General features: G+C 42.6%; 1 protein-coding gene across 2 annotated transcripts in view; it reads right to left on the reverse strand.

Moving 5' to 3' along the window:
* EDAR (ectodysplasin A receptor) overlaps positions 1–18,455 on the reverse strand; it is a 72,071-nt gene extending 53,616 nt beyond the window's left edge. For both annotated transcript variants that reach the window (XM_059467023.1, XM_059467022.1), the window contains exon 1: positions 18,088–18,455. The gene's annotated coding sequence lies outside the window, so the exon portion shown is untranslated. The remainder of the gene's footprint in view (positions 1–18,087) is intronic.
* Between the last annotated feature and the right edge of the window lie 1,165 nt (positions 18,456–19,620).

Raw genomic sequence — 19,620 nt, forward strand, 5'->3', positions numbered from 1 at the left:
GATAATCTGTGTTACAGAATTCCTAGTGGCAAAACATCCAGAATTTTTTACATGTAAAATCATGAAACTGTTATGATCCTTTTGAAGTTTTAACACACTCATGCATTTGCTTGAAAACTACTATGGAAGCAGTAAAAACTCTTGTTTGGATCTGATTCTTCAAGGTGCAATACAGGTATCTCTTCACTCAACTTCATGGGCTTGGTTCTCACAAGTCTGACATAGCTGATAATATTTTTGAACTATGTGTTTGACAATCAATGCAATATAAAAAAAAGATCTGTGGTTTTAGTATTGATTAGTCTCCTCACCAAAAATTACATTCCCAGTTAGAATAATGAAGAGGCTTAACAAAGACACTTTGAAGGGACAGAAACCCCAACAATGCCTTTTTCTTTTGCTTCTCTAATTGCTGCAGATGTTGTGCAGTTGCATCTATGAAAAGTTAAATATTATGTCTCTGTAACATTTTTGATCTTCATTAATTATAGCTCAGAAAACCTTACAAAAAGCAGCCTGCCTCTTTAATACAAATAAGATTAATTGCATGGGTGTTCAGAAAATGAGCCATCAGTAGTTAAACAAAAAATGTTTGTCTTTAAGCAGCCCTTGAATGATTTTTTTTTTTTGAAACTGTTACAGGAAGTGAAGAGGCTGCCAAATTACTATGCCCGTGAGCCCCACTCTCATTATCAGCCTAAACGAATGCACACACCCCGTCACTTTCATCCTCTTCCAGGTCCAAGAAAAAGAAAAAAGGAGGCAAAAAAACCCAACCAACCTTCCACACAAAGAGGTGTCTCTGAAGTCTGGAATGCACCCTGGCTGTTTGAAGACAAGATTTATACCTGACACCCTCCTTTAAGCTCATTGTTGAGACTCGCCTGCGTTCAAATCAGCCGCAGACTGGCTGCTGCAGGTACCTCATCTTACAACAACCACATCATCCAAGATAAATGCACCAGGAATTGCTATCGCTTTGAGGTGAAAAAAAAACGGGTGGAGGGGAGCAGAAATCAAATTTCTGATGCAGGTAGTGGGTGGAGGAAAAGGCAGACGGGCATGAAGGAGTGTGTGAGGGTGTGACCGGGGAAGAAGCCGCGACAGCCGCCAGCCTGCGGCGTGGGGCGCAAGGATGAAATGGCTCTGGCTGCCTGCGTGGGCACCTGTGCTCTGGCCCAGCCTCTCCTTGCCTTTGGCAGCCAGGCTCTGGGACCAGGCATTGGGCGGGATCCTTGAGCCACCCCGGTGCCAGGGAAGCGGTAACCACTCCGGTGCTTGTGAAGGACTGAAAGGAGCCATTTGACTTGGTGGGAGACAGTGAGAAGGACTGCTGCCATCAATTCATGTCATTCCCATGTTTTCTGAGGCAAGCCTGATTTCTTCATTTTAGGATCCTGTCCCTAAGTAAGCTGTGGTTAGCTACTTTAATCCAGCTTCTTAAATTTCTCTGGAGGAAAACCCTTGGTAGTAAGGACTTAATTTTACACTGGATCTGTCTGGTGGGAGGCAAAGCCATAGGGCACTGAGTTAGGTGAAGCAAACAATAGGAGAGACAGAAGAGTGTGCTCAGGACAGTGTCAGGATGTAGAGAAATACAGCTGAACCTCCTGGAGTTCAGGCTGCTGAAACTCTAGCATTAGCAGGAGTTGAGCTAGTTGTTGAAGGCTTTGAAGCGATGCAGGCAGAAAACCTCTGTCATAATGAGAGAATAACACCTGGCAATTGGCAGAGATACTTGTTGCCTATATCATACTATTGCTCAAAGGCCCAATAAAAATTGGGGGCAAGGATGCAATTTGTGGTGTAGAACCAGCTAAAAAGCATTTTCCATGGTGAAGAATTACCATGTCATTTGGAATAATGCCCCATTAATCCAGGGCATTCAAAAATGGTTTTGAGGAAATAGTCTGAAATTAAATTGATAGAGAAAAGAAAGCAGAAAAGATGACAGCATAGGTAGTTAATGCAAAACTTTAAAGTTTAAAAAACCTGCCCTTCTGAAGCATTACATAATACCTATCTTGGATCCAGAGATCAGAAAGCAATAAGGGATTAGCAAAAAACTAAGGTTCCTACACAAGTTTGACCTGCTGTTGTGCAGGACCCATCAACATGTTCTGAATTTAACCCAACAGAAAGATCTTTGTTTGGTTTTCTGGTTCTCCTTTGTCAAGCAGTTGTCTCAGGGCTTTACAGGGCTTCTTCCAAAACTTATGGACTGACAGGGATGTTTGAGATCTGGGAAAAAGGAGCTGGCTTAATCCATTTCAGTTATAGAAAACTTTCTATATTTAGGATTTTAAATTATGTTTCATTAAGAATGCAAATTATGAGCATTTCTAGGACTCCAGGTACTTGCATGTCCCAGCTAGCACATAAGCCTCACGCCATTACAAATCTGAATAAGGCAGGTTAAGTTTGCAGCAGAATTAAAATAGAGCAAAAGGGAGGGAAGAAAGAAAGCTTGAACAACACATTCAACGTTTGCCAACTTGGGTGGGAGGAAAAACATCTACACTAGCACCAAACTGACACAACTGCATGTGAAGCTGCAGCATCAATCTCAGCTTGGCTACAGGTATCCTGTTACCATTTATAATTATTTTTTAGATTTTTTTTCTGTGAGCGGTTTGTAATTTTGTTTAGGTTTTTTTTTTCTCTTGGGGGGTGATATCTTCTACCTGGTGACAGCAAAAGATTCTCAGAGAAATTGGTTTCATCAACCTGTGACCAATGTATTTAAAAATGGAGCATGGCTCCGCTGCAGCAATCACGGGAAATGTTGCAGACACTTAGCCTGGAGCCTCCATAATTTGTGACACCAAGCTTCTGAGGAAATAGCATTCAGTATTTCATTCTGACATTTCAGCTCTTGACAGCGCTACAGAATGCTGCTTGAACCTAAAGTCAAATGCAATAAACTGTGCACAGCTTTGCCAAAAAAAGAAAAAAAACAAAACCAAAAACATGAGCAAAGCCCTCAGATTGCCATCACAGGGAGCCACAGGAGTGGTAAACAGAAATACCTGGCTCTAAGCAGCTGCTTCACTCCTGCCTGCCTATTAAAAATAATAGAATTTTCAAGAAACAGTTACAGGCACTATCAGGGCCTTCTGGCCTAAACACAAAATCATAAAACCATTTAGGTTGAAAAAGAACTGTAAGATCATTGAGTCCAACTATTAACCCAGCACTGCCAAGTCCACGAACACGCAGAATCATTGCATTCTTCCTTCGCAAATGTATCTTCAGCATCTCCCAAAACAAGAAAAGTTGATAAAGTATCTCACCAAGTGATAAAAGACCATCAGAAGATGCAAATATGAATATGGATGACAAACTTGTACATTAACTGAGATTGTTCACATAATTGTTTGTGATTAACTACTTGGCCAGGGTATAAATGTATTTTGTATTTGTACACAATGTGCATCTGTTGCTGATGTTGAACAGCTCTTACTGCAATAACATGCTAAAAAGGTTCCAGGAAACTTCTGTTTACTGGTAACCGCTGGAACTTTAAATTTCTTCTGCGCCAATGAAAAATGGGAATACTTATTTATATGTTATATATATATATATATATATATATATATATATATATATATATATACATATATATGTTATATGTACATATGTGTGCAGGGCTACATGGTAGATCCATAGACACGTTTTAGGCTCAAGACAGTTTTTCTGCAGCCTATGAAATTTTGTTTGTACTTTCCCCCCTCTTTGTGTTTCTGATCTAGTGATTTTACTGTTCTGAAAATGGAACTTCAAAGTTTGGTGTTCATAATGTTATTCAAGAAGAAGAGCACCAGCAATGAATTAGACAGCAAATGCCCTGGATTCACCAACAATTCCTTCTCCACCCCCAGAGAGATGCAATCTTTCTCCCTGTACTCCATGCATTTGCTGGTTTTGTCCCCATTCGGTCCTTTGCCTCTGATTACCTCAGTTTTTCCCTCACCACACGTGCTTTGTGGGGCCAATGACTCCTTTTTAATGCTGTGTGACTCCTCTGGCTGCCATTCCTCACTCCACTGTAGCTCGAGCAGCACCTCAGTGGAAAGCAGCAGGTATCCCTTCCCCCTGCCAGCACCCTGTGCTGTTCCCGCAGCCACTGCTCATGTCCCTGCTGTTCTTCATACTTTTGGGAGCCCAAGCAGGATTTAAATATCCTTTCCTACAACCCTCATGTTTGCTGCAACTCTGACTCTCTGTTCTACCTGCTCCCTTCATGTACCTGTTCTCCAGAGCCATTCAACTCCCTGCAGAAAGAAGGTGCTGGAAACCCAAGGCAAGTCACTCTCACCTGCTTGGTGCCAATGCTACCAGGGCAATGTGGCACCATGTATCATCAGCCTCTGCCTGCAAAGGGGTGGGCAATGTCAAGATCATCTTGCAAATTGAAATACAGCAGCAGTCATGTTTATGATTTGAGAGGGCTGTGAGAAGAGCCTCTTCCTGCCTCCTGGCACACCTGTTTCACTCCAAGAGCTGAGGACAGCCTGCCCGATTCAGAGTCCCTTGGAGTCCCCCAGGCCCTGGTCTGGGGCAGCTCTTAGAAGATGGCTTAGTCTGACTAAATGTGTTGCTCTGTGTAAGCAGTGGAAAAGTCATATTTGTAGTGGTAGCAATGTATTCTATAGCAAAGCCCCATAGTGGAAAATTATTTATTTCCATGACTATTTGCTTGAAATAAAAAAAGGGTTATAGAAACATAATTTCTAGAAGATAAAACTATCAAGTGCACAACAGCAGCTGAAGAACTACATTTCTTTTACAGCTTGTCTGAAGTGTCACCTTGCAGGGACCTGAGGGCATGTTAAAGTGAAGAGCTTTAAGACAGCGAACAACGAAAGCTAATTCTTCTCCAAAAAAGGCAAACAGGAAACTTGTTTAAAGGACAAAGCTTTTGGTGCATAGTAAGTGCTTGTGTTCACATGTGTGCTCAGGTTGCGTTCAGAGTCTGTTTTTTTGGCTCTCTTGGCTCAGTCTCCAAAAGACATCTACAAAAACTCATGTATGTGTGTAAGTGCCAAATGTGTACACAGCATCTCAGTCACTTTGACAGCAAGCGACAGTTAATTCAAACCATGCATTGCAGGGAGCTCATCCTTTCATGATAAATGGTGGTATTGATAGATGAGTTATTTTTACATTGAGCTTAATTATATCAAATCTCAGCCCACAAGTGTGCAGCAGAAAGGGTAGCATTTTCCTTTGTTACTAATAAGCTGTGTTGTTTTTCTTCTGCACTATTCACATGTAATTAAAAGTGACCCAAACCCACGTAAATTATATGCCAATTAAAACCCTTTCATCTTTGTTGTCGTGACATGACATACTGGATATACAAATCTGTTAAAAAACCCCAAAACTAAAAATATAACTAACAAAAACCCTGCCATAAGACCACCCCATCTCTTAGCACCTCATGGTGATGTAAGTTGAAAGCCTCAAGGAAACAATTATTGAGTTTGCTTGTCTGCATGGAATCAGTTCTGTACATTTTTCTTGCCCAGACTGTTACATACATAAAGCTCCTCACCTGAAACCCTGATGTCCTGTTTATTTCTCACACATGTATTCTTCTTGTAGAAAGAACCCAAAGGTGTATACAGAGATACAAATTTGTTCCCCCTAATTTATGTGCCCAATAAAGCAAACTTCTCCAAAAGGGAGTAACTTCAATTTTTAAAACATAAAGATAGAATTGTGCTGTTCCTGCTCTCAAAGCAGCATCAGCAGCTGGCTGAGGCCAGCATGCCTACTAACAGAAAGGTATATTAGCTCAGTCAGCAGTTTCTCAAATAAAAACAATTAGTTTACAATACAAATGTCAGTCTTCAGAAAATGCTAGAACATTTAAACTTCAAAGCCACTCAGAAGTCTGGAAATACAAACCTAAGATGACCACTGTGATACCACCTATCACCCCTTCACTGAAGTCTGCCCTGCAACATCTTTCTCCTAAACCTCTGCTGTGTTCTCTGCTTGCACTCTGAATAACTGTTCTTTAACAGATTAAAATGTATTCCTATAACTTTAATAAGGACTAAAGGCTTGATTACAGGGTATGGTTAGCTCATTTCAGAGGAGTATATGGTTTCCACAGATCAATTTATTGGTGCAGGTGTATGACACACTTTGAGTAAAATGGGATGACATCAAATACTCCCTCTGTTTAATTTGGATCAGGGAGCTGAATTTCCAACACCTGCATCTCAAGAGAGTGCCAAAGCTATGGGGTTATTGGATATTTGTGGCAGGGCTACTTTGTGGTTTTGGTTTTTTTAAAACTGGGTGTATTTACCCAAACTTTAAGTGGATTCCAAAGCAAATGGGCTTATTGTGGCCATGAAGCAATTTCCCACACACTTCCACAGCTTAAATGTGCACCCCCAGCCCCTTTTCCCTGGGCACCCCAGAGGTTTTATGGTGCACTACAACATGTGACAAGGGTGCCTCGTGAGCCACTGACAAATGCACAAATGCAAGGTCTTTGCAAATGTCCCAGTGAGAAGAGCTTCGTCTGGAGCTGGCTACTGGCCACAAGACACTGAAAATCAGAAATCATTCTTCATGCTTGCTAGTGTTTGTGGAGCTATTTGCCTCTTAGCTGTCTTTGACTTTAACTAGCCTGGACTAATGTCCAGCATTTTTCCCAGGAAAGTTTCCTGCTTCACTGGGGATCAGGCCAGATTCACAGCAGGAACAGTGCCATAATGGACTCAGTGCTGCGCAGCAGACACAGAAGGTGGCAGCATCCTCGCTACAACTAGAGTCTGGGAAGGGACACCTCAAAACAGAAATCTTAAAAATGCCTTGGCCATGACCCTGGCAGGGCTTAGAAACCTGACAAGGCTTGGCCATACGGTCCTCCAGACTCACCCCAAATTCCGGCCTATGGAACATTTCCTACCACTGCTTCATATCTTTGCGCTTAATACCCTCATCATCTACAGGGCAACACAAGGCCAAACATCTCCACCTGCCAGGATCCTCCTTTGTTTGAACACAGTTTTGTAAATCTTCCCTGTGAGCGGCTGGGAGCCGGCTGGGTGGGCTCCATAGAGAGGGAGCTGTTCAGAGCCCCTGGCCAGGCAGCATGGCTACGCAGGCTCTCTTGGGTTTGTCCAGCTCCCTCCTCTTGCAGCTTTTCTGTTTTGCATGAGACAGTTTTTGTCTCTTTTTCACTCACTCACATGACTTCCAACCCTAGTGACTGGGGCACCACCTGGGTCAGGGTTTGGAAACTGGGCTACAGTTCTTACTCCGAGCTAAATTTAGATATATTATTACCCAGAGCCTACATCTCCACACACTTTGGCAGGTGTGTATGGACACCCTAGCCACCATGTGGCAGCATTATTTTTCTTTTGCTCTCCAAATTGTCACTTATGCCTAGGAAAATTTTACAGTTTTAAAAGCAAAAGGAATAGACAGGCAGACACCCCTTTTGGAATGCAGAAGACCTGGGGCTGGGGACGCTGCTGTGAGTAAAACAGCTAAAGTCTCTACAGGCTGAGAGACACGTTGAGTCCACCTGAGCTCCCCGAGCATGTAACAGTGTGACCATGCTCACTGGGAGGACTTGAAGTGTGGCATGTGGGTCTGTTCACCCAGCACAGGCCAAGCCAGGTAAAGCATGTCCAGAAGCACACGTTCAGGCATGCAAGGAACTCACTGGATGCAAACGTGGGCGTTGAGGTATGTAGGCACCTCTGCAGTGAAGAGGAGGCAAGCAAGATTTCTCAGTATCTAAGTTTCAGACTTAGCATGTGAAGTGACTTGTCTGCTAGGCATCCAAGTTCCTCCTTGGGATTAAGTCCTTGAAGATGATCTAACAGAAAGTGTCTGCTTCTCACTTCAGAGTGCTGCTGAATCAAAGACTCTGAGAGTGCCTGTTATTCTGTGCACTTTTCACACACCCAGCACTAATTGCTCTTCTGTGATAAAGAAAAAGTGTTTTATCTATATATATACAAAAAAGCATAAAAACTCCAGATGAAAAATATTGCAGAGTTGAGCAGAATTGTTTATGAGTTTGCATGTGTTCTGCGAAAGTCAACATACCTATGAAGATAAGCAAAGGTCTGTGTGCACCTCTTGTTAGATTAATCCATCTACAATTAGTAATGGTAGGGAAAATACTACAGAGAGCAGCTTCTGCATGTATTTCTGGGAAACGAGCTGTTAGCAATGTCTTTGCACTTGGCTTTGCAATGGGAAAAGCAGATGTCTTTCACTCATTTTGATTAAACTCATACAGTTTCAGCAGCTTGTGCAGGAATTGCACCTTTAAATTTTAATCAATTTCTGACATAGGCACAGGCAACAGCATATAAAAGTACATCAACATTTTGTTAAAATAAATGGCAAAACCACTGACAACATCAGGACTGAGGCAGCATCTCAAGTCTTCCCACTCAAATCTTTATGCCAAACTGTTTTAAAATGGCACGAACAGAAAGTTCTGAAGAAACAAAACAAATCCAGACATCATGCTTTCGTCTCATTTTCTTTCCTTCTGCATTTTAGAACTCCAGAAAAAAGGCATGCATAAAGAATTTTTTTTACTTTAGCTGCTAAACGCATGTATCATTCCACTGCTTTTGTCTTATTTTTGTCACATATATTTTAAGAAATAATTTTATGATGCTTCTTATGGGCATCTCTGAAATTCTCTAGGGAGACTTGCATAATTAGCAAGATCTTACTGAATTAATAAGCCAGAGCACTTTTGTAAAGGCATTAAAATAATGCTAAGGCTGTGCTGTGGATGTTGAGCTCAACTACAGTGTTTTGTTGAAAGCAAGCACTCCCTTCCAAAGCAGCCAGTGGCTCTATCAGCTGTAAGCCCATCAGTTTGCAGTCACAGACTCTTGCAGTGATGCCATACAAAGCCTTTCGAGCCGCTACAAACCACAACAAGTTCAAAACCTGACTCATGTCTAGAACTTCGACTCCCTCTCTGTTGCTGCCTTAGTCACTGCCAGCAGCCCTGCATGCATCTGCTGATCCTGCGGTGTCCTCAGCACCGTTCCCTCCTGTGGGAAAGCCCTGGTTAGTCAGACTCGAAGTGAGGCAGGGTATTGTTAGATTTCTCTTACCATTGTGCTGCTTTGTTCTTCCTGCATTCTCATCTTAATGACGGTGCGAGCTGTTGGCCTTCCACACTTTCTTTGTGCCTATGTAAATTCAGTGTTTGATGCAGAAGAGGCGGAGACAATTTCTAAGTCAAGGGGCAGGTGTGAGTGAAAGGAGCAACCCAACAGCCAAACTAGTTGAAAAAGAAACCTTTAATGTCTCATCAGCTCAGCGCTAAAAAAAAAAAAAGCCTTCATAACTTGCCTCGAAAACTGGAAAAACAGGGTGTCTAGCTATAATTTAAGACATTAATAACAACAAGATATTGCAGTTCCCTACACATTTTGACTTTTGCATGGTGAAATGCTATCTTAGAGCTAGGTCTGATTATAAAAATGTGAAACACGGTCAGTGACAAAGAAATTAAGGACAGGTTTAGCCCAGGCTAAATTTTAGAACACACCTGAAAAAACTGTTCTTTCCCTTTCTTAAATGGACATTCTGACAAGGATATTTGCAATGTAACAACTTTACAGGACTGACCATAGTCTTCAGAGGTATTTAGTGCAGCCTTGGGATGTGACACCTCAATTAACAAAAAAAGTTTCAGCAAAAATATTTTTTACCTGCAAGCAGTGAGTATACAGTTTTCCAGTCTGGGAGTCCCCTTTCTAGCACAGAAATCACAGTAAAGCAAGAACACATCCTGTCAGATGGGAACAGAGGACAGTACAAGCTGTCTAAACCGCCACAATTTATTTTTATTTCCCTGGTCTAGAAAAGGCTTTCAGGCCTGGAGTTAAAGCTTAAGAGCATGAATAGCTTGCTTGCCTTTTGTGGGACAATGTGACTATTTGAAGTTTTGTGTGTGCTTATAAGCTCTACCATTGTAAGTTACGATTTACAGAAAACAGGCACATAAAGTTTCCTCACCACAAGCATCTTTACAGTCATCATGGAAATCTCAACAAGAAACCCAAAGTCAAATTTCTTATTGGATTTATTCCTTCTGCTGAAATAATAATTTTTTCCCATGGCTGACTCATCTAGAAAATTTTTATGAAGTTAGTAGCAAATGCTCTTTGCCCCTTCAAAGCTATCACATAAAGATAACAGTGTTTTCTTTTAATCTTTTTTTTCATTACTGAATATTATGCTTACAACAGTCCTGCTTTGCTACAGATGGTTTCCTGTTGTTTCTGCCAAATGTGAAATAGCTATAAAACTTGAAAAGGTTCTGATGCTGTCACTGCATGAAAAATTACATCTACAAGGGAAAATTAAATATGAGCCTTTGCCTTTAATTTCTTTAATCTTACTTAGTAAGTGAACTTTTTTACTCCCACCCCCAACTCAAAGCTTCCGATAACATGACCTGAAGGGAAAAACACAGCTATGTATTTTAGTCAGGTATAAAGCCTTCATTAACAAAAACAAAAAAAGAGGAAGGGGAAGTAGATAATTCTCATGTCCAGACCAACCAAACAGCCACCAACTCCAGCTGACAAGAGCAGTGCCTTTGGCTCAGTTTCATAAAATACATAAAGTCATTTCTGTTAGAAGACTGTGAAGTTCCTGTTTTCAGAGCTATAATAAGGAAATCTGTCACCTGAGCAGACAAATTACTAGAAAATGGCTTGTGCAATCCCAAGGGGACAGAGCCTTTGCTCCTTGCATGGGCAAACCTCAGTGAACTCAATGACAACTTTACTTGAACACAAGAGTATTAAGAAAGACTTCAAAGAGAAATTGAATTTTATACGTATGATGAAGAAAACTCGTGATGCTCTGATGCTCTCTATAGGCATAGTTCAGTGTTAAATGGGCAAAGGGCTAGGAGAAAGGTATTTTACCAGCAAAGTAACTTACTAAGGCACATAACTTATGAGTGGAGCATCAATGAACAAGTGAGCTTCACAGCTCTCTCAAATTTCTGTCAGTGTTTGACTGGCACCACATCAACAGACTCATTTTCTGGTAAAAGAAATTCAGGGAGCATTTAACCACATCCTTCTACCAACAAGGTAAGACTGTGCTCAGTGCCATGGATCTGCCGCTACAGGCACTGGGGGTAGAGACAGAGTAAATATGAGAAATTGGTTTGTCATTTTGAGTGCATTTGTCTGCTGCTGTACATAGAAGGTCTGATATCTTTGAGCTCTGCAGCACAAGAAGCAAGTGTTCTATGTTACACGGGAGATTTGGCAAGCACCCATTTCTGCAGGAAAAAAAAGGCATTTAATTGTAATCTCACCGAACCAAGACATTAGACCTCAACTTCCCAGCTGCTTAGATCCCTACTAGGGATCATTCTAGGGTTTGGATCTGATACTCATTTGCTATAAAAGGAGTTTCACACTTGGTTGGAAAGTGAAGTTGGTGGAGTTTTAAAAAAATCTGTGGTGCCTTTCCCCGCTGTGGAGGCTGCAATTTAAAAGTGGAGGTAGAGGTGACATTGTGGGCAGGAGTGAGTGGAAAATATGTACACTCATCAAGCTGCAAGCAGATGTCTCATCTACATGTGGACGTGCCTCTCCCATGTGCTGTACCCCCAAGGGCACCACTCACTGCCTCCTCAAAGTTGCTCCTGGTGTTTCCCCATGCATAGATATTTGCAGCAGAGGTACTCATTTGTTTGTTTAGTCTGACTTCCACCAAAGCTAAATTAGAAACAGCTTATGCAAGCTCTGGGAGACCGGCACTATACTGGGCACACTCCTGTAGTTCAGCCCAGCTGTGGCTCCTTGGCCCTTGTGAAGATACCCAGGTCTGGGAGAGCTGGGGTGCAAGGCACCTGTAAGGCTGACATGCTGGGCCTGCTGCTTTCTCTGAGACACCCTGCCTGGTGCCTGATTTTGTTGTCTGTGAAGACCACTGACTGATCACTTGAGCCAGGAAAGCACTCACAGACAAGCACCCTTTATTTCTCTTTTGCAGTGTAGCCTGTGCACATGAGGATCTTGCAAGAAAATCAGAAATTGACCGGCAGGTTGGATATCTGCTGACATGACAGGGTCTCCTGTTGGCTTTATTGGCAAGTATACTGAGTCCCTTTACATTAATTTTATCGGGTTGGGGTTTTTTTGGTTGGTTTTTTTTAATTTATTACCATTATATAATTTGGTCACCAGCTGAATCATTTGCACCTTTCACATCCAGTTAAATACGACAAAGTGCTAGTAATGGATTTTTCTCACAACTGGTTAGAAACCATGATAAAAAACATAACCCTACCACATCAGAGATGTTCTTTATATACCATAAAATATTTGCATTTAGGTTTCCTTGTTGCTAGCCAGTGCCATCTGTTATCTGTTTTGGTCTGCTTATAAGAACTGGCAATTTTTGAAAATTGAAAGCAAGACAAGAACAATGGCTTTTTCCTTTGTATTTTATTCCCCAAAGAAACCAACTGGATCTACACATGCACAGAAAATATACCCCTCCAACTGGCAATATATTAGCATATGCTTTTTCTGTATGGAAAATTTAAAGAGACAAGACTCATCACAGGGAAGTATTTGAATTTAATGAAATAAATCTGTGCTCCACAATGCCTGGATACTCAGTTTTACTTTTGTCTCTCTTGGAGGGTGTTGACACTCAGACTTGGTGATGGAATAAATGGTGACAGCTGAGATAGTTACTGCCCTCAGCTGTGAGCTCTGTCCCTCTCTTGGAAATTATTACCCTCCTGCAGCTGGCAAAACTGGATGCTTCGTGAAACCAGCTTCAGACTGCCAGACTTCACGCCAGCCCATAAACTCCCGTGGCTTGGAGGTGAGCCCAGGAGCCATCGAGCCATGCCTGCTGTGCAGGTGGTAAACGCTCAGACAGAAAGGCGGTGGCCAGTTGAAGGTGCTGCTGCTTCACTTGGCCCCTGTCACGTACCACTGTATGGGTGGCAGCCCACAGATCATTCTTTCCTATGTTTGTAAGTACAAATGTGCCTAACTCAGGGGACACATTGTCACAGCTGCCCACCGAGAGAAGAAACGGCAAAATCCCGAGTGACAAAAACAGAACTTGTCCCCAGCCTTTCTGGTTTTTGTGGACTCCAATAGGAAGAAAAATGTTACTTAAGGATGGTAATTTCAAGTTTTGCTTTGTTATAAGAGGTAAATTGAAGTCCTTGATGTTTGAGGATGTCGTCAGTTTCATAGTTTGGAACTATGCAGGCTATAAACCAGCACCAGGTATTTTAATAGACTCTCTCTCTTTTAGCCTTTGATATCATCTGTTCCTCATATTTTTGCAGTCCCAGTATTTCTCTTCCAAGATGTGTGATAGCTATATACAGGGTCTTTTAGTCTTCTTCTTTTCAGTGACAGAAACCAAGTTCTAAAAAGTCTCAATTTATCAGCAATTACTGTACAGATCTTTTTCCCTCCCTGGTCCTTCTTCCAAGAAGTAGAGTGTGTATAGAGTTCCAAAAGAAAAATGGAACACGTCCTAGGAATGCATCCTTCTAGCCTGGAAAATTACAAATATCTAATCCTGAACTAATAAAATGGTTCTTGCTTCAAATGAAACGCAAAATTCTGACAATCTGCAAATAATTGTGTGCTGCTTAACTGGCACTTCAGTAGTTTTTGTTTGTGATATATCCAGAGGAAGAGATGGATGCACTGTCAGAATTAAAGCTCTCTCATTATTTGTCCATATGTTTCTGCTTTGGTCCCCAGGCTGTTATGTTGCTGTACAGAGGATAAGGCCTAGTCTTCATATGCATGTGGAGTAGGGAAAAAGTGAATTGTTCCTGGGCTCCTTCTTACTCAAGAGCTGTTTTGGACTTGGATGCAGCTAAGTTTTGCAGCACCATATCATTCCTGGCTGCAAAGCCCAAAGAACCAGAGGCTCATTGAGATGATCTTCAGGGAATGTGCATTCATCAGCACTTGCACAGCAGAGACAAAGACAGAAAAAACTGGAAATAATGGATTTTTCTATGCCCGGCTCCAGTAAGGAGCAGGTATCTCACTGAGGATTGGTTGGGAAGAGCTGGATGCTGAAGGGTAGAAACTAGATTGATCTTGAAGATCAAAAGGGTCTCTCAGTCCATCAACATTCAGGATGCTGCAAATATGATCAAATTAAGTTTTCTGAACTCTTTTGCTTTTTCTCCCCAATTCACCCATAGCCATTGATTGCATCAAAATAACATTCTCAAAACACAGTATACCATGCACATTTTATTATCAGAGCAGGACCCTGGATAGTTAGGCCATTGAGACCCTCGTAGCTTCCTATGCACAACAAGTAAAGCAAAGATCAGCTGAGATACCACCAACTGCTGGAGAGGTTGCTTGTGGGACAGGGAATGGGACAACATCAGCCTCCTCAAAAAGTCTTTCTGCTATAAAACTTATACAGCTCTGGCAGTCCCTTCTGCTACATAAACTCTTACCAGCCATCTCCTCCCAAAAAGCAAACAGGAAAAATTTAAGGCACCAAATTAAAAAAAAAAATCTCAGCTCTGCAGAACAGAGTCTAAAAAAGAATGCCAGAAATTCTGTGAAATCCACCAGGGACTTAGCTATTGATTTTGTACTGCAGATGGTCAGACATTATGGTAATGTGGCAATGTAAAACCTGTTGCTAGATTCATGGTGAGTGATTCAGTTCAAGCATTGTGGCTTAACTTCACAGAATGACACTTCTGACATTTCAAACTAGCACTTGCTTGCGTCAGATCAGGAGGATGTGGCTCTGACTCCATCTCCACAGAGATTTGAAAATCCACTGGCAAAGCTTTAACTTCTTCATAAGACAATAGCAGATAATGCTTTTAAAGTCATTTTTGTTTATCTTTTATTCTTTTGTTTCTAATGGACTCCTTCTGAATTTGGAAATAACGTCCTCTCTACTTTTGTTCTGATTTCCCCAGTGGAAAGAAACTGAAAAAGCTGATCTACGTCAAGTCAGAAGAAATGTGTGCAAAGTTAATATAATTCAGGAAACAGTGTTTGATCACTGAATGTAGCCAAAGAGCCAGCAAGAGCTGAGCACACCACCCTTGTGGCAGTTTTGCCATTGACTGCATCGGCCCAGAATCTTATCCATTTGTAATAGAATTGGATGAGTGATAAATCAAAGGAACAGCAAGTTACTTGGCTCCAAATAATATTTGTATGTTCTAGTCTTCGCTGTATGAAGGTTCTTAGTTTTCTGGGACAAGTATAGTTGAACACTTGGTCCATAAAGTGACCATTGGCAGAGGTCAGTTACATTTGCTAAGGTGGATAGTTTTACACATCACAATTCTGTCGTTGTTCAGTAATAATCTAATTCTTTACGGGGACTTACCTTCTTGGAATATACATGGCAAGAAAGTGTCTCTGTTTTTGCAAATACCTCCCTGACCTATTGATACACCAGCCAAAACTTTTCTACATGTTAGGAAAGAAGGGTTTTCTGCAACAAAAGCTGCTACTTCAGGACCTGTTGAGTAAAAAGGGGTACCTGTTACCTTCTATTGCATCATAAAATATATACTGGGTCTTGAGAGCCAGGAGGGTACCAGAAGGCACTAAAGGCCTGGTTTCAGAATAATCAGAAGGAGAAATTAGAAACATTTTACAGGAGTGAATGGAAAGGCTGGTCTGCACTCAGCTTCACACCAATGACTCATGTAGGGTGGGGCCATGCTGGCACCTCTCTGGTTATTCTGCTATAGGCAGTAGTTCACATTGCAATTTATCTACCTTTTAGCTGTAAAGAGAAGTAGCACAGATATGATCTGAGACCCGGTTGCATCCTAGCATGGTTAAAGGAAACAGCTCTGTGGATGATATTAGAGGGGAATTCCTCCATTGATGACAACATGAGAAAAACATTATCTTAATATTAATCTGATCTTCAAAAGCTTATGCTGCTATTTCTTGAAAACTGAGACTTGGATCATTTATGTAGCACAGCTATATGGGTTCGGTTAGAAACTTTAGACTCCATTAAAATATTTCAGTCCTCCAAGAAATGCCACCTTCACACATAAAGTTGAAATGTTCCACGTGAAGTAATTTTAAGAGGAATTCTTAAAAATGCTATGGTAAAATTGCGTTCAGTTCAACATTTTCAGTGAGATGATTTCCATGGCACACAATTCAATATGATGCCTTGAAAATGGCCATCTCACGATCCTATGTGAAAAATTAAAGCATCACATGTTTTTCATCTAGCTGCAATAGAGAAAAATCAGTCTATTTATGCCAGTGGTTTTCTGCAAAAGCTATCTATGTACTACAAAAAAAAAAAGCCTGCTGGCTTTTTCTGGGCACATTCTCATCTGAGCTCTTTCTTGTGGTCAGACTACATTATTGCAAACAGAACACAGCTACGCTGTGCCCTACCAACCAGACGAGCTGGGCTAAGCTCTGGTAACAGTTTCACCATTGTCAATGATCTCCAGTGAAAATGGGTTCACAGGAGGTTACCTGACGGTGGACTTGTTCCCACTGAGTAGTGTGGAGCCAACTTGCTGCTGCTGAATATATTTCCTTTATTTGAGAGTTCTTGTGTTTTTCAATTTATCAATTAATTTCTTATTAGTACTGGTCTTCAATAGAGGATACCCAAATTTTCTTTCTTTTCACTTTGTACAACTTAGGCATTTCTGAGTGAGAAGAACAAAGAACTGAGTAATCCTGATAATAGTCATTGGGTTTGACCCTGCTTTGCAGTCACATAATTTCCTTTTAAAACTTGCAATCTCTCACGATTTTTCCCATAGAGCTGCCAGAGATTTCCACCATTTGCCCAAAACATTTCAAGACCTATCATTCGAAACTGCAGCACACGACATTAACTCCCTCCTCTGCTGTAGAGGAGGGGCAGCATGGCCATTGGCCTTGTCTACTCAATGAGAAACAGCCAAAATTGTGAAAGATTTCCTTGTACTTTGAGGCATGTAGGGAGGTTTGGGGTGGTACCCCAAGGAGGTGCTGGTCACTAAGCACCTTGGCATTGTTGTGCTATCTCACTCCATGGGGGACAGATCCTAAGTGTCATCCATTGCCCTTTCATATAATATCTAAAGCTTCACTAGCTGTAAAAATGAAAACACCTTTTCTCTTAGGCATACCAGTGTCTAGCTGCACTTTCACTAATACAGAGTATCAGCGCTCTAGCTGCAGCAGCAGCAGCAGCTAAAACCACCCAGCTCAGTACAAATGACAATCTTTCAGAGTCTGCAAGGTTCACAGAGACCACTTCACCATTGGAGCAGGTTCTGCAGTCCCAGAGGAGTTCTCTGCTCCTCCAGGCATGGCTGGGCATTTCAAAGCTACTTTGACACCACATATGGCTGCAGAGTCCTGTGCCTGGAGCAGGTATGCCACACCACTCTGCCCAGGTACTTCTCAGTGTGGGCAGCAGCCTGCTTTCCTCTCTGGACCTCAATCTCACAATACCCTTTCACAGTGAGATTGTGGAAGCAGGGAAAATCAAAATCAGAATTATATGAGCACGTATTCACATGTGTATGCAGTCAGCCACAACATTATCAGTACTGTGATATTTTACAGCAGCGGTTGGGACTTCAAAAGTATAGTAACAGTGTAAAAAATATATGCAAATTAGTTTGCAATGTTAAAACAAAACTCGAAAGAGCAATTCCACTATTTTCTGGAGAAATTTGTACTTGTATTAAAATAAAAAACACACTAGATCCTCTAGAGTATAGAAACCAGTCAGAACATCAGTACTTCTAATAATAAAAAAGTCTACCACCCATTCTGTGTGAAGAAACTAACTTCTAACTAAAGGTACTGCCAGGAACTGCAGCTGCTTCCTAGAATTCACAGAAAAATTCTTTAGTCCTGTGCTAGCAGCAGAGAAACTCTCTGGATGGTAGACCTCTTTCAAACGAAGCTTAAGCCCAACACGATATCCAGCCACAGCCCTCAGTGACATCCCCGTGACAGTGTGGATCCTGTACAGAGGCACGCTGGCTCTGGGGAGAGGCAGCCGACGAACTCGACGGGAGCCTACCTTGCACAGATGGGCTCACGGCCTCCGAAGCCCGGAGAAGGGCTGCTCCGGCGGGCACACAGGGCGGGATGCCCGCAGCTGCTCCGGCGGGCACACAGAGCGGGATGCCCGCAGCTGCTCCGGCGGGCACACAGAGCGGGATGCCCGCAGCTGCTCCGGCGGGCACACAGAGCGGGATGCCCGCAGCCGCTCCGGCGGGCACAGAGAGCGGGATGCCCGCAGCTGCTCCGGCGGGCACACAGAGCGGGATGCCCGCAGCCGCTCCGGCGGGCACACAGACTGGGATGCCCGCAGCCGCTCCGGCAGGCACAGGGCGCGGGGTCCCGCTCGCTCGGGCTGTCACAGGTGCCAGCGCGCGTCTCCTCCGCTCGCCGAGTTTGTCATGAATGTCCCCAGCTGTGTCCCATTGAGCCCAAACACCTCGGAGCCGTCAGCCCACGGCCCTGCGCTCCGCTCGCAACTTCTCCTTCCCTCGCTCTCCGCTGGAAGTTCGGCAGAGCCGCGGGCGCCGGAGCGGGCTCCGCTCTGTGCGAAAACTCGCCTGCCCCACCTAGAGGAGCCCCGCAGGATGAGGAGGAGTCCCGAGCCCATGCCCGCTGCCGCCGAGCTCGGGTTTGGCTGGGGAGCAGAAGGGTTTATCTGGTTTGGCCGAGAGAAGGGGAGCCAGAGCCTGGGTGCCGGGGAATGCTTCTGGGGAGCTGCTGAGAGCAGAAGTGAGGGGGAAGTTTGATGACTGAACTGGTTCAATTTAGTGAATGTTGCTGTGGCAAAATCAAACTATCCTGCAGGAATACCTGGTTTTCAGATAATTTGGAGCGGCTCCTCTGAAGCCCACCTCAGTTTCCTATTTTTCAGTGTAAGTGTTGGAGGCTCCCTGGACTTCCCGTAGGACTCTTACCAGAAAGGGATAGCATGGGAGACTTCAGGAATCACTGGTTCCTCAGGAGCACAAATAGCTCCCTGCTGCTTCTAGAAAATTCTAAAGAATAACCTAGACGATTTACAAATTGAAAATGTCATAGGTACCTTTCTGAACTATTGATTCTTTTATTCCCAAGCAAACCTGAAATATTCTTATACAGTTGTGCTTTCTAAAGGTGGCAAATTCTGGTTGTCAACTAGCCTTGGAAAGGGAATTGCCAGTATTTCTGCAAAGACAGTGTTCCTAAAAATCAGAAAATGTGAAATAACCTACTCAGATAGCATTATTTATCACTGAAGTGAAAATAAACGAAATTTAAAACACCCAGCCCACGTGCAAGTGACTTGAGAGCAGTTAGAGCACTTAATTCAGAGGTCATAAAGGAGAAACATATCAACACTACATCTTTTTTGAGCATCCAATATGTAGTATGGAAAACTGACAGTGCTAGACCAGTGGAAAATACTTTTCAAATGAGATCTTTCAGCCTTGTTGGATACAAGATTCTTAAGTGTGCATTGGTGTGTGTTGTTCTTGTCACTCTGCAGCTGACCTTACAGTCACCATCCCACTGGGCAAAGGCATGCATTGATAGCAGGGGTGCTTTGGTT

The sequence above is a fragment of the Ammospiza nelsoni genome, chromosome 2 (genome assembly GCF_027579445.1).
Source record: "Ammospiza nelsoni isolate bAmmNel1 chromosome 2, bAmmNel1.pri, whole genome shotgun sequence".
NCBI classification, from domain to species: domain Eukaryota; kingdom Metazoa; phylum Chordata; class Aves; order Passeriformes; family Passerellidae; genus Ammospiza; species Ammospiza nelsoni.